Source organism: Xenia sp. Carnegie-2017, unplaced genomic scaffold (genome assembly GCF_021976095.1).
Source record: "Xenia sp. Carnegie-2017 unplaced genomic scaffold, XeniaSp_v1 HiC_scaffold_20, whole genome shotgun sequence".
Classification (NCBI taxonomy): Eukaryota; Metazoa; Cnidaria; class Anthozoa; order Malacalcyonacea; family Xeniidae; genus Xenia; species Xenia sp. Carnegie-2017.
In genome coordinates, this window is record NW_025813483.1 from 8,141,280 (window position 1) to 8,156,650 (window position 15,371).

The following is a 15,371-nucleotide window of genomic DNA, read 5'->3' on the forward strand; positions in this document are numbered from 1 at the left end:
TTATGGTCTCGTTCCATCGTATTCTGAGAAGGTTTCATGTTCATCCTGTATCTTTCACCAATGTTACAAATACTTAGTTTTTTTATGCTTTTTGAAATTGTCGTTTTATGACTATTATTTTAGAGCATAGACATTGAAAAATCTTGTGGTAGTACAGATATTTTCAACATTTTTTTGTTGAAAAATTCTCTAGTTTCAATTCTTCGAAATTTCTCATCTTAATTTTCACCTTTACTTTAGAATCCTTTCGATACGAGAAATCGTCGGGATTTGAGGTACTTTATACGATATATTGAATTTAAGTTTATAGCGTTAATAACTCCCATCTGTTCATCGTAACTTTGCTATAATTCTATGGATAAATTATGTTTTTATATATAACAGATTATTGATGATCCTACTTCACCTGAAGGTGTTCAGCAAGAACGACGTATGAAGTTACTGTCGTTAATTAATAATATAGCCATTGATAAAGGGTTGGATGGTCGAAATTATTAATGTCATGGTTGTTTCAGACCAATTGGAATGAGTATGATCAATGAATTCTCGACTTGTTATTTGCTAATAACTCAAATATATTTATTTTCAAATTTCTTAGCTTAATAAATGTTATCTTTGTAGAAACTATTATAACAAAGTACATAATCCCTTTTTTCCGTGAAGCCCATGGATGCGTTCGTTCATGATGAAAGAGTCATATTGTATAAGGAGGCTCTCGTTCATCACGTCAGAGTTATGAAAAATACGTTGTAAAAGTACTAAGTAAAAACATACAAACATGCTTAGTGTTTGTTTAAGTTATAGTTCAAAAGGCAGAAGTTGTTTGAACCTTTGAAGTATCCTTGGACGCTCTAGTTTTTTTTTATGTGAAGAGTTCTTGTAAAGAAAGATAAATTTTGAAAACCAAAGAATCCCGTTTTCGGTCCATGCCTCCCGATACCCGAGATAGTTGATCACTAGAGCGTCGCATGTTAACTAAGGGAACCACATAATCCTTGTTTGTTTTCCATGAAACATATGAATGGTTTGCAATCAAAGAAATCATCTGGGCATGCGCAGTAACGATGACAATCATCCCAACACTTTCGTACGCCTTTAAATTTTGGTATATATATATAAAGCTAAAACTTCATATAGTAGATGTCAACTAGCAGTGGAAGCTGGGTGCGATATAGTATGCAGTGGCTTAGGGGCCCTCACTTCGGTGGCGACCACTCTCCTGCGTACCCTGAGCAAAGCCTATCGCAGGTGATCTCAGGGTCTGATTTGCGGAAGCTTGCTATTGGCATTTCCCAAGTAGGATAGCGTGGAGGGGCCGAAATCTCCTACCGAAAAATGCGGCGTTCTAGTGCCTTGCGCTTAAGAAGGTATCAGGAAGCATGGACCGAAAACGGGGTTTTTTGCTTTCGAATTTTATCTTTTTGTTTTCTTCTCATAAAACAAACCAAGCAATGTTTCAATTAACTTCTTATGACCCTGTCTTTTTCTGACACTTATAATTAAAGACAACCTTAAACATGTTTTACAAGAATTTTATCGGTTTATATCTTTCTGATTTAACTCTCCCATTTACTGTTTCTCATGTATCACGAGCAACAAATTCATATGTTTCATGGAAACAAACAAGGATTATGTGGTTCCCTTAGTTAACATGCGACGCTCTAGTGATCAACTATCTCGGGGTATCGGGAGGCATGGACCGAAAACAGGATTCTTTGGTTTTCAAAATTTGTCTTTCTTTACGAGAACTCTTCACATAAAAAAAACTAGAGCGTCCAAGGATACTTCAAAGGTTCAAACAACTTCTGCCTTTTTGAACTATAACTTAAACAAACACTAAGCATGTTTATATGTTTTTTACTTAGTACTTTTTACAACGTATTTTTCTCATAACTCTCACGTGATGAACGAGAGCCTCCTTATGTAATATGACTCTTTCATCATGAACGAACGCATCCATGGGCTTCACGAAAAAAAGGAATTATGTACTTTGTTATAATAGTTTCTACAAAGATAACATTTATTATGCTAAGAAATTTGAAAATAAATATATTTGAGTTATTAGGAAATAACAAGTCGAGAATTCATTGATCATACTCATTCCAATTGGTGTGAAACAACCATGACTATAATAATTTCGACCATCCAACCCTTTATCAAGGGCTATATTATTAATTGACGACAGTAACTTCATACGTCGTTCTTGCTGAACACCTTCAGGTGAAGTAGGATCATCAATAATCTGTTATATATAAAAACATAATTTATCCATAGAATTATAGCAAAGTTACGATGGACAGATGAGAGTTATTAACGCTATAAAACTTAAATTCATTATATCGTATTAAGTACCTCAAATCCCGACGATTTCTCGTATCGAAAGGATTCTAAAGTAAAGGTGAAAATTAAGATGAGAAATTTCGAAGAATTGAAACTAGAGAATTTTTCAACAAAAATGTTGAAAATACCTGTACTACCACAAGATTTTCAATGTCTATGCTCTAAAATAATAGTCATAAAACGACAATTTCAAAAGCATAAAAAACTAAGTATTTGTAACATTGGTGAAAGATACAGGATGAACATGAAACCTTCTCAGAATACGATGGAACGAGACCATAACCATTTTATGTGAACTTATTCCTAACAACGTTTGCGTAATCCGTTAGCATACCATGAAAACTAACTTCTGGTTTAGGCGACGCTTTACTAGCAACCTCCTCAACGTCTTCAGGACAATTAACGTATACTGAACTGGTGTCACAAGGCTCAATGACGATGACGAACCACTAGCCATACCTAACATGTTACCACCAGAGATCTTTCTTGGGTAGATCAAGGTTTTAGGAACTTCAGACAAGGGTTGTGTTAAGCTGAGAACTAAAAAAGAACAAATATGGATAGATGATGAAGTGGAGAACAAGAATAGAGGTTATAGAAGACACACTACATATGCTCATTGGTGTTTCACAAGAGTATACATTACAGGATAACTATGGATTCAAGTAGTCTAAACAACTAGGTACATTTAAGCAATCCATCTTTCCCATGGTAAACACACGTGTCAGAAATACGTGATTAAATTAAAAAATTCGTGCAATCAAATAGTCGGACATGGTATTGTATTTGTAGAAGAGAGCCAATAAAATAAAAAGATTCTCTTGGGGCATTTGTAAATATTAGTTTAGACATACAGATCGACTAATTATAAAGGCAGAAGATGTAAGAGTGAATAAAAACCATTTCCCGTCAAATCAAAGGAAAGCTTGGATATGACATGCAATATGCAAGTATAAAGTTGTAGAGAAAAATAAAAAACATTTTTAAGGTTGTCACGGATATTTCGAGTGCCGTAACAAAGTGTTGACGACTTTCACATGCATTTGTCAAAACAAGCTTAAGTAGACAAAGAGCATGCCAAAAATATATGATGGAAAGCTTGCTCAGCGCATCTACAAGCACCAACTTCAGAGCTCGCTCTGTCACAAATTAATTGAGAATCTGAGCATGCGTTGTCAACTCCACAAACTCTCCAAGCTCATGGTAACGACCAACTGGATGTACTAGTACCGATTTTGGAGTAATTAGCTCGCTCAGTCACACGTTTTAAGACAAATCATCTGCGCATGCGCAGTCTCACTGAGCATGCGCAGTCAAATTGACCAGCTACCCGAGTTCATGGTCATGGCAACGACCAACTGCATCTACTAGCACCAATTTTGAAGTAAATAGCATGCTTAGTAACATTTAATAGAGAAATCGTCTGCGCATGCGCAGTCCACTCGAGTAATTGTTCATAGTCATGACAACGACCAACTATATGTACTTGCACTACATTTGTGTCATTTAACTCACTTAGTCGCAAATTATCAAAGAAATCATCTGGGCATGCGCAGTAACGATAACAATCATCCCACAACTTTCGCACGCCTTTAAATTTTGGTATATATATATAAAGCTAAAACTTCATATAGTAGATGTCAACTAGCAGTGGAAGCTGGGTGCGATATAGTATGATGTGGCTTAGGGGCCCTCACTTCGGTGGCGACCTCACTCTCCTTGCGTACGCTGAGCAAAGCCTATCGCAGGTGATCTCAGGGTCTGATGGCCGGAAGCTTGCTATTGGCATTTCCCACGTAGGATAGCGTGGAGGGGCCGAAATCTCCTACCGAAACGTTAACATGCGGCGTTCTAGTGCCTTGCGCTTAAGAAGGTATCGGGAAGCATGGACCGAAAACGGGGTTTTTTGCTTTCGAATTTTATCTTTTTGTTTTCTTCTCATAAAACAAACCAAGCAATGTTTCAATTAAGTTCTAATGACCCTGTCTTTTTCTGGCACTTATAATTAAAGACAACCTTAAACATGTTTTATACCAATTTTATCGGTTTATATCTTTCTGATTTAACTCTCCCACTTACTGTTTCTCATGTATCACGAGCAAACCATCCATATGTTTCATGGAAAACAAACAAGGATTATGTGGTTCCCTTAGTTAACAAGCGACGCTCTAGTGATCAACTATCTATGGGTATCGGGAGGCATGCACCGAAAACGGGATTCTTTTGTTTTCAAAATTTATCTTTTTCTTTACAAGAATTCTTCTCATAAAAAAAACTAGAACGTCCAAGGATACTTCAAAGCTTCAAACAACTTCTGCCTTTTTGAACTATAACTTAAACAAACACTAAGTATGTTTATACGTTTTTTACTTATTACCTTTTACAACGTATTTTTCTCATAACTCTCTCGTCATGAACGAGAGCCTCCTTATAAAATATGACTCTTTCATCATGAACGAACGCATCCATGGGCTTCACGGAAAAAAGGGATTATGTACTTTGTTATAATAGTTTCTACAAAGATAACATTTATTAAGCTAAGAAATTTGAAAATAAATATATTTGAGTTACTAGCAAATAACAAGTCGAGAATTCATTGATCATACTCATTCCAATTGGTCTGGAAAAACCATGACATTAATAATCTTGACCATCCAACCCTTTATCAAGGGCTACATTATTAATTAATGACAGTAACTTCATACGTCGTTCTTGCTGAACACCTTCAGGTGAAGTAGGATCATCAATAATCTGTTATATATAAAAACATAATTTATCCATAGAATTATAGAAGAGTTACGATGGACAGATGAGAGTTATTAACGCTATAAAACTTAAATTCAATATATCGTATAAAGTACCTCAAATCCCGACGATTTCTCGTATCGAAAGGATTCTAAAGTAAAGGTGAAAATTAAGATGAGAAATTTCGAAGAATTGAAACTAGAGAATTTTTCAACAAAAAAATGTTGAAAATATCTGTACTACCACAAGATTTTTCAATGTCTATGCTCTAAAATAATAGTCATAAAACGACAATTTCAAAAAGCATAAAAAAACTAAGTATTTGTAACATTGGTGAAAGATACAGGATGAACATGAAACCTTCTCAGAATACGATGGAACGAGACCATAACCATTTTATGTGAACTTATTCCTAACAACGTTTGCGTAATCCGTTAGCATACCATGAAAACTAACTTCTGGTTTAGGCGACGCTTTACTAGCAACCTCCTCAACATCTTCAGGACAATTAACGTATACTGAACTGGTGTCACAAGGCTCAATGACGATGACCAACCACTAGCCATACCTAACATGTTACCACCAGAGATCTTTCTTGGGTAGATCAAGGTTTAGGAACTTCAGACAAGGGTTGTGTTGATCTGAGAACTAAAAGAACAAATATGGATAGATGATGAAGTGGAGAACAAGAATAGAGGTTATAGAAGACACACTACGTATGCTCATTGGTGTTTCACAAGAGTATACATTACAGGATAACTATGGATCCAAGTAGTCTAAACAACTAGGTACATTTAAGCAATCCATCTTTCCCATGGTAAACACACGTGTCAAAAAAACGTGATCAAATTAAAAAATTCGTGCAATCAAATAGTCGGACATGGTATTGTATTTGTAGAAGAGAGCCAATAAAATAAAAAGATTCTCTTGGGGCATTTGTAAATATTAGTTTAGAAATACAGATCGACTAATTATAAAGGCAGAATATGTAATAGTGAATAAAAACCATTTCCCGTCAAATCAAAGGAAAGCTTGGATATGACATGCAATATGCTGGTATAAAGTTGTAGAGAAAAATAAAAAACATTTTTAACGTTGTCACGGATATTACGAATGCCGTAACAAAGTGTTGACGAGTTTCACATGCATTTGTAAAAACATGTTTCACATGCATATGGAGGATAAAGTTTTTAGATAACATGGTTAAATAACATTAGCGAAACTTTCAATAAAAGATCACTCCTGACAAATCATAAGACTGGAGCATATTGCGACTCAAGTTTCAACATCGATCACTCCTGATGAAGACACTACGCTAGAGTATATGTAAACTTATCTTTCAACAACATATCGTTCATGCTCAAGATATTAGACTGACGTACGACAATCTCTAATGTCATATAAATCTCGATAAAAATCTGGTGAGTTGACATGCTATCAGATAGGCAACAAACAAAGATGAGATAGCAGTACAAACCTGTATTATCGCAGCAAAGCTTCAAATCTTTAACAAGATGATTATAGATGTATAACATGAAAATAGCGATCAATATTAGTAAAGTTGGCTTAAGGATGTAATTTAATGTAAACATACGTTGAAATTAAACAGTTACAATTAACTATATCGTATAAATATCCTTCCCTATTTAAAATAATCTACACATTATCCTCAATAACGAACTATACACATTGCTGCCTTTGACCTCGGGTGTGTTGGGGAAACGTCATGTAAGGAGTCTCAAAGTACCAATATAAATTAGCAAACTTTGTGATCTATCTTACCAAATTGACTTAAATTGAGCAATAAAAAATCTTAATCTTCAACAAAGCATATCCAAAAGATTTCTATGAATGTATAAAAGTATACAATCGTTAAAAGATCACGCTTGCACGCTTTTTTCTTCACCAACTGAGCAAAGATTCTCTTTTTCTTTGAACTGCTTGTCAACAATCATTGAAAGATTATTCAAAAACTCTTCTGAGGTTATCGTTTGTGCCTATTACGTAGGTTTGAGGGACAATATAAGTACATGCATGTACAACAAAGAACACGGGTGAAGGCTTTAATTCGTATTACTTACTTTCGAATACAGCGCATGTGCAAGGAATGGTAGTTTACGAAGAGTTCGACCACTTAGTTGATAACTTTTCTAAACAAGAAAATGAGAGAAAGAATACTTCGTAGGTTTATCACAGTGAGACGCTTGACTGCTCCTTGCAAGTTCAAAGGAGAAGGGCCTCCCAAAGAAACCTAACCAAAAGTCAACCAATATTCGTGATTATTTGAGAGTGGTCCATTACTTGATAACTACTGACTACGATAACAAAGAAAAAACATCTTTACGCCTTAAATGTAGATGTAATACAAAGTTAAATTTTATTTATGTTGCAAGTATTAAGACGGTATATTTTAAACCTCAGTCCTAAATTATTTGAGAACTCATCTGAACATGCACAAACAACTCAACAAACTGTTCGAGTTTACAATCATGGCAATGACAAACAGAACAAGCTTGCATCCTTCTGTGGTTCACTTGGTCACATATTGGGAAATCATAAATTTCAATCATAATGAGAAATTTAGTCATTTAACAAATTTTTCATATTCATAGTGATGGCAACAACAAGCTGGACCTATTTTCATCACTTACTGAGTAATTAATCGCTTGGTCACAAAAATATAAGAAGATCATCTGAGCATGCGCAGTGCTTGGGCATGCGCACGCTCAAGCATGCAAAGTCCACTTGACCAATTGTCCGAGTTGATAGTCATGGAAACGACCAACTACATTTACTAGCATCAATTAGGGAGTATATAACTTGCTTATTAACAAACTATTAAAGATATCAACTGAGCATGCGCAGTTAAATTGATTGGCTGCCAATGTTCATGGTCATGGCAACGACCAATTGCATCTACTAGCCCCGATTTTGAAGTAAATAGCATGTTTAGTAACAATTTAATGGAGAAATCATCTGCGCATGCGCTCGAGCATTCGCAGCCCACTCGACTAATTGTTTATAGTCATGGCAACGACTAACTAGATGTACTTGCACTACATCTGTGGCAATTATCCCACTTAATCGCAAATTATCAAAGAAATTATCTGGGCATGCGCAGTTGTGACTTTAATAATACCACAAATTTCGTAAGCCTCTAAATTTTGTATATATAAATATAAATCTATAGCTTCATATAGTAGATGTCAACTAGCAGTGGAAGCTGGGTGCGATATAGTATGCAGTGGCTTAGGGTCCACACTTCGGTGGCGACCGCACTCTCCTGCGTACCCCGAGCAAAGCCTATCGCAGGTGATCTCGGGTCTGATGGGCGGAAGCTTGCTATTGCATCTCCCAAGTAGGATAGCGTGGAGGGGCCGAAATCTGCTACCGAAACGTTAACATGCCGCGTTTTAGTGCCTTACGCTTAAGAAGGTATCGGGAAGCATGGACCGAAAACAGGGTTTTCCTTTCAAAATTTGTCTTTTTCTTTACAAGAATTCTTCTCATAAAAGAAACTAGAACATACTGCCAGGGTTCAGACAACTTCTGAAAATCCCGGGCGTAGTTTCGTTTTCTTTGTAAAACGAGAAGAATACTAACTTGAAAACATGAAGACTGGGTGACATAATATTTACCATAAACTAAGACAAGAAATGTTTATTTTACTCTGTGACATCACTTTACTTTAAAGTGAAAGGTTTGAACATGGGAGTATCGTTACATGTTTGTAGATGTAGATCGTCCAGGTTAGTAAAGTCCTGAAAAGAACTGTTGTTGTTGATGCTGACTCTAAAGATGACTACCGCTAAGGTTGTTAAGAAGTCAGTCAACATCAACATCAACAGTCCTTCGCAGGACACCACTAACCTCGACGATCTACATCTACAAACATCTACTTCACTTACTCGGCTATCTTCTTTAATTCAAGACTACAGTGTGTTACATCGTTGTCGACAAAGCTACAATGGAAAATAGGGAAAAAAAGTTGTACATCGGAAAAGAAAACCATGTCATCAACATAGAAGTGAACAAAAAAATTTCTAACAAACACCGTCAATTTTCGTCAAAATAAAATTTCGTGTATTTTTCAGTTGTACCTTAAATCCAAAATTTGAGTGGCTGGTGATATGATACTGGTCTGTGATGAAACGGTGAACATTAATTTTGATTATTAAAAATTATCTACAATGCAATCGTTTGCAATCAATTTCTATATAGCTGCACACCTCTCTATTTAAGCAACATGTTTGTATAACTTGCACAAACGACTATATTGTGGTATGGAAATAAAGCAGTAGACGTAAAGGTACAAAGTACTGAGAAGAGGGATATACTTCACGAGGCAAATTGTTGTTTTATATTGTATATGATGACAGGTTGCGGTAAGCCATTTCGGCGTTCCTTTGGCCAGAAAACATAATTGACCGGCAGCCATTTCGTTGATCACGTGCACAAGAAGACATAAGTTACATACAAACAAATAGTGTTTCAACTATATTTTGTTAAAAACATTGAGTTCCTTGATGCAAGAATGGTAAATTTTGTAAATAGCTTTGGCTGATGGCGGACCAATATACTGTTTGATGTCGGCTCTGTGGGCGAACAAATAGCGAAGTTAGATGAGAAAGTGAATTAAAAACTTTCGAGTCACAAACATATTTTCAACCTGTCCACGAACGCAACGTCTATGGCTCTAGTTATGTTCGATGTTGTCAATATAATTACATTAGGATGTCTGAAATAAGAAGAAAACAACATTGGGGAAGACTAGGTTTAGCAAATAAACGCATAAATGTAGTTCAAATCAAGACTTCTGTAAATACGTAATTGATAGATAATAAGTATTTGACTGAGCAAAGTTGTCATCAAGCAAGTTTGTTCATGTCATATAAATATTTTCGTGCTTTTACTCCTGTAAAAGCGACAACATTGTAGAGAAAGAAATAATACATAGTTCTAAAGATAGCAAATACCATAGTGAATGGTAAATGTAATATAATAAGTTGATAAAGACTGTTGTCTTGGCATTATAAATATCGGTAGATTGTAAATTTTCATTCAGCAGACGTTGACACCTGAGGAGTAGTCTGCCGAAATGCATCGTGTCGTTTAATTTAGAACTATTGGGTTAGTGCTCTTTACTTACAACAGTTCTTGTAAGAACTATCAACTTATTATATTACTTTTACCATTTACTATGGTATTTGCTATCTTTAGAACTATTTTCTACAAAGTCTCTATTTTATTAAATAATACATAACGCAACAACCCTGCCGGCTGGCCTCGCCGTTCATATAACCGAATACAATCTCTTAGTTCACTAAAAAATCCATGAGAACGCAATGTTCGCCGAAATGCATATTCTGCTTATATTTTGCATTTACAGTTTTATATGGTCAATTTGAGTGAGAAATGCATTCACAACACGAATGGCATCTGAAGGTTCTTGTCCGTTCAACGCAGATTTTCTTGCCGATGTTAAACTTTCAACCTTCAGAAGTAAAAGATATGGATAGCAAAGGTATTTTCCTTAAACATTACCGACAAGCGTACATGTGCTTCGGGTATTTTGTGAAACAAGAAACACAAATAGTAAATGATTTCTCATCTATCTGACCATGAGCATTAAGAAAGAAATGTTTAAGCAAAGTTTACCTCGTCGATAAGAACGCAAACTAAAGCTTATTTGTCGTCAATAAACTCTTGAATTTTCTGAAACATTTTCATCATTAACTTTCCACTCTGTTTGTAGGGAAAGATAATGTCAATGTACATTTTAAATTACAGATGCTATTTTTAATTGGATATGATCATTTTGTGATACGGAACTAGATTTATTAACTTCAACGACATCTCAATCCCAGGTATATAAATGTCAGTTTTCTGAACTGATATTTTGATGTGAGCCGTGCATTTTATATTGACAGGGGGTGACGACAAAGGTTTCACGGAAAATTTATGGCAATGTAATTTTTGGTTCCAGAGGATTTTCGCACTCGGTGATGTTGCTTTGAGCTATTCAAAATGATGCCTACCTCGGAAAATAAACTGTGAATGTTTATTTCAATAAGCTGGCCATAGTTAAATCTAAGGATTCAAAAGTAGAAACACACTTTAATTTATAGTTCATAATCCTTAGGTAGACGACAATTTCATTAAAACAAAGTAAAGATAATGCCAAAAGAACATCTTGTAAACTTAAATAAAAGTTACAAAGCAAAACAATTGAAAGTGTAATATTTACATTTTAATCGTCTTGTTTTCTAAATTTGATGTTGAGTTTACAACATGTCTTTTCGGATTATACTTTGTATTTATAATTCACGACATAACAATAAAATTACGTGGCAATATTAGTTGCAGTACACACATGGATAGTAATGGATTGCGATTTACGTAACATCAAAATAAAATGTAGTGTTTTACCTTTTAGAAAGTCGTATGGATAATTTTGAGCAAGCGCCTTGCATAAGGATGTTTCACCAGTACCGGTTGGCTCTGTGAAAGTTTTAAAGAAAAGCTCAACTCATTCTTCTGGATATTTGCAGTAGATCACGTGAAGACAAACATGATGTACTATGAGTGGTAAATGCTGGTGTTTGATTGGCTTCGTTGTTTGTTTTCGAGTGACGTCACAGCGGTACACAAACATGGTAGCCTTGACGTCATTTAATAGTTGGCTCGTTAAAACACCATCACGTCTCTCGCGTTTCATTCTATCTGATTGTAGCTAACTTATTCTTATCAATACTTTGATATGTGATTTTTCAATCTTGAATGTTATGAGTGATAAGAGATTTACTCCGTTAAGATGAGAGTTGTTACAAAGTCAACACACGCAAAAATAGAATCTAATTTGATTCGTAAAAAGATACACGTGACGGACGATGACGCAAGGACTCACGTCTGGTTACCAAGGAAACTAACTTACCATGTAATAAGGTAACTTTATTTCACGAGATGATGTTGAAATCCACGCCTCTAAAATATGATTCAAACACGTGACTAATATATACTTTGAAAATGTCATTGTTTGGGAGTGATTTTAAAAAGATGGAGTTCTTCAAGTTCTTCATATCCATGCCCCCCATCATGAAGTTGATAGACATGATACTTTAGCATAACTTTTTTCAAATCAATTATCTGTTAAAAGAATTATGAAGGTTTGACAGAAATATGTACTTCATGTAAATCTTCATTATCAAACTAAGTCAATCCTCTAGGAGTTCTTGCATTTTCTTTTCCGTGGGGGTTCAACAAAAAGGGATGTGTGACATACCAGGGGTGTGAACAACCTACTCTCACACATGAAAGTAAATATTGTCTGATCATAGGGTCAATAACCTTGCCATATGTTGAAAAATTATCTGTGTCATACACAATAGTTATGCTCTTGACATGTTCCATTAAAAAGGATCAACAAATTCTACGAAACATGAGTCGCCATGAATTGTTTTCATGTTGATAAGAAAGTCTTTGACAAGCTTTATAATTCTATACTCTGGGATAGTGCTAAAATAAAGTGGTAAATACTATTAAGATGTTAATGCTTATTATCAAATTGAATAAATGGTTTTGTTCACGTTTTGACAGCACAGTGGTATTTGAAGAAGTGAGTCTGTTGAAGCACAACATATGACCAGTGACGTCAATCTAGTAACATATTAAAATTATTCAAGTTTCTTTACAAAACAAAACATGATTTGTTCATTACCTAGTTTCACCTGTAGCATGGTTTCACTAACACAGACTCACTCAACTAGATTATTACATGAAATGCAATTCAATATCCTTCTGCATACAGTCCTTTGTTCATATTATGAACTAACCTTTCTTTGCATTCATTTACTTCGACGTTTAAGAATGGCTGACTTGGTAAAGGCAGTGCTTCAGAAAGTTCTTGAACTTTATCCATTTTAACGATATTGCTTTAGTTAGAGATGTTATACAAAAGATTATTCACAATATTGGCTGTGTAGGAAAAAACTTAAATATCTTTGCTATGTAGAAATAAAAATAAATATCGTTTCAATTTCCCGCTATGAAACTCAAAGTCAGACTCAGGCATAACAATAACATATATATCTATTACCTTGTTTCAGCTTTCAAAAAAAACTTTATATGTTCTTTAAAATATTATTTGTCTTTCACTCTTTTACAACAGATATGTGGAGAGAAATATTCTTGCGGAGAACGAATGCTTGTGAGGTTTAAAATTAAAAATTGTTATGTTGTTTTCTTGGAAGACGATATATAACTTTTACATGAAGTAGTTAACATGATAACGATGGTCAAATGTGGTCTTATTTCTAAGGAAATTTCTCAGAAAAGAATGGCCTATTTGAAGGAAATTTCTGGAAATTTCTCAAAAAATTAATTGTTTGGACAAATTCTTGGGCAATTCTTAAATTTTACAAATTTATATACACGCTTTTAATCGTGCTTGTTTTACAATATTTACAGTTGAGTCATTTTGGAAAACTGTATAAAACAAGATGAAGCATATGAAGTAAGAACAGAAGACTTTGTTACAACGATTCCGTCATTGTAGCAAACATATCCTAGAGCTTAATCTGAGGGGTGATGGCTCACCTGTATCACCATAGGATGCTTCTTGACATACGGTACACTGATAATACGTCAATCATCCCCAAAATAACTGAATAAAACCAACGTAATCCCTTCTCGTATAGAACGTCCTGTTCAAATCCAGCCAATCCAACTGTCTGAACAAAGCAATAATTTTTTTCATGAACTGTTTGAATAGAATATATCTATTTTGAATGTTGTGTCAAGTGTCAATAAAGTGTTAAAGAAAACAATAAGCAAAAGTTGGAACATTAACGTCTACGTAATCACAAGCATAAGCAACGAGCGTGCTTATGACTCTCTCGAGGGTTTACAGAAAAACATCAAAAATCATATTCTTCTTTTCAATATTTTATACTTCTTTCAGCTTAGGAAACAACATAAAAATAACACCACGCTTTTATGGGCAAATTTATTCCTAAAGCTCCTCCCACCCACTCAAAAGAGCGAAGTTACACCATTACACAGGCTTAAGGAAATGTGTTAGGCATTAGCTGAAAGAAGAACACAAAAGAACAAGAGAAAACGAAAGAAGATTTCCATGTCTTTCTGTGTAAACTCTGAAGAGAAAAAGAAATAAAGTTTTATCGTTTATGCTTATTCTATTCGTATGTACCATGCATTCAATTTTGTTTTCTCATGAGACCTAAAAGACCAGGAAAACGGAAATTCTTTTGAATATTGTTTTGTTTATGCTCATGTTGATTCTAATCCTTCATTTATTCTGTCTTGTTTCACAATTAATAATCACTTTTGCTTGTGCTGTAAGACTAGTATGACCAAAGACAGCACCAAAAGCACCTTCTCGTTGTGTAACTTTGCCATTGGAAGTTGAAAAGAAGAAAATCATTTTTCTATGACAGCCACAGGCTAAGAAACTCAATTTTAAAACAAATAATTTAAAAGTGTACACGGTTAAGAATCACTGACGATAATAAGAAAAGATGGCAATGAAGTGAACGCAAGAGCTAGGGTGTCACAATAATTTATGATGCTGAACATACTAAATTATTTGATCAGAGAGCCATGTTAAAGTACTAAGAAGTAACCAAAGTGATTAGTGATTTATTAACGAACATAATAAGTTCATGGTGCGATGATTTCCGATACTGAAAAATCAATTCATTTCTCTCGTATTCTATATTTCTAGACAACAAAGTTGACTTCAAGATGTTGCTAACGGAAGAAACAGATCATCCTTCGACCCAAAACATCCTTCTTCATTGTCCATATCAATAATTCGACCGACCAACAGAGAGCTAGCTTATGTTTGATTATTGCCTAGTTCTGACACGTGCTTGATTTGGTAATAACTGGGGGATTTGGTAGTAAAGAGATGTGTTGTACTTGTGCAACAACTGACTGGCGCTTCTATATACCATGGAGTAATTTTGTAGATGTTAGCACAAATCAGTTAACATGCTTTAGAGCATGTTAATATAAGAGTGCTTCTTGCGCTCATATCTTGTGTAAAATTAAAACAAAATCTAATTTACATTAAATCAATCATCATGGTTGAAAAGAGAAATTGCAATACGCTGGCAGAGTATTGCAAAAATCTTTAAACTCAACATCTATGCGAAATGATTATCACGAGCCAGTCAGACTAGCCGTCTACTTTGAATATTTAATGGTTTATTTGTGCCTATGATTGCACTGTTATAATATTGAGGGATGTTATAACAGTGTCTACA

At 34.8% G+C, this 15,371-nt stretch overlaps 1 long non-coding RNA gene and 1 pseudogene across 3 annotated transcripts; both read right to left on the reverse strand.

The window, feature by feature from the left end:
* Positions 1 to 9,580: 9,580 nt before the first annotated feature.
* LOC124441621 lies at positions 9,581 to 12,071 on the reverse strand (annotated as a pseudogene).
* A 9-nt stretch (positions 12,072 to 12,080) lies between these two features.
* On the reverse strand, positions 12,081 to 13,819 carry LOC124443282. Of its 3 annotated transcripts, XR_006947586.1 has the most exons (6): positions 13,681 to 13,819; positions 13,181 to 13,288; positions 12,918 to 13,016; positions 12,803 to 12,847; positions 12,433 to 12,741; positions 12,081 to 12,231 (listed from the first exon to the last, which is right to left on the reverse strand). It is a non-coding gene; the product is annotated as an uncharacterized LOC124443282 (long non-coding RNA). The 3 variants fall into 3 exon arrangements; XR_006947584.1 differs by lacking the exon at positions 12,803 to 12,847 and having other exon boundaries at positions 12,087 to 12,231; XR_006947585.1 differs by lacking the exon at positions 12,803 to 12,847 and having other exon boundaries at positions 12,088 to 12,231; positions 12,467 to 12,741.
* Between the last annotated feature and the right edge of the window lie 1,552 nt (positions 13,820 to 15,371).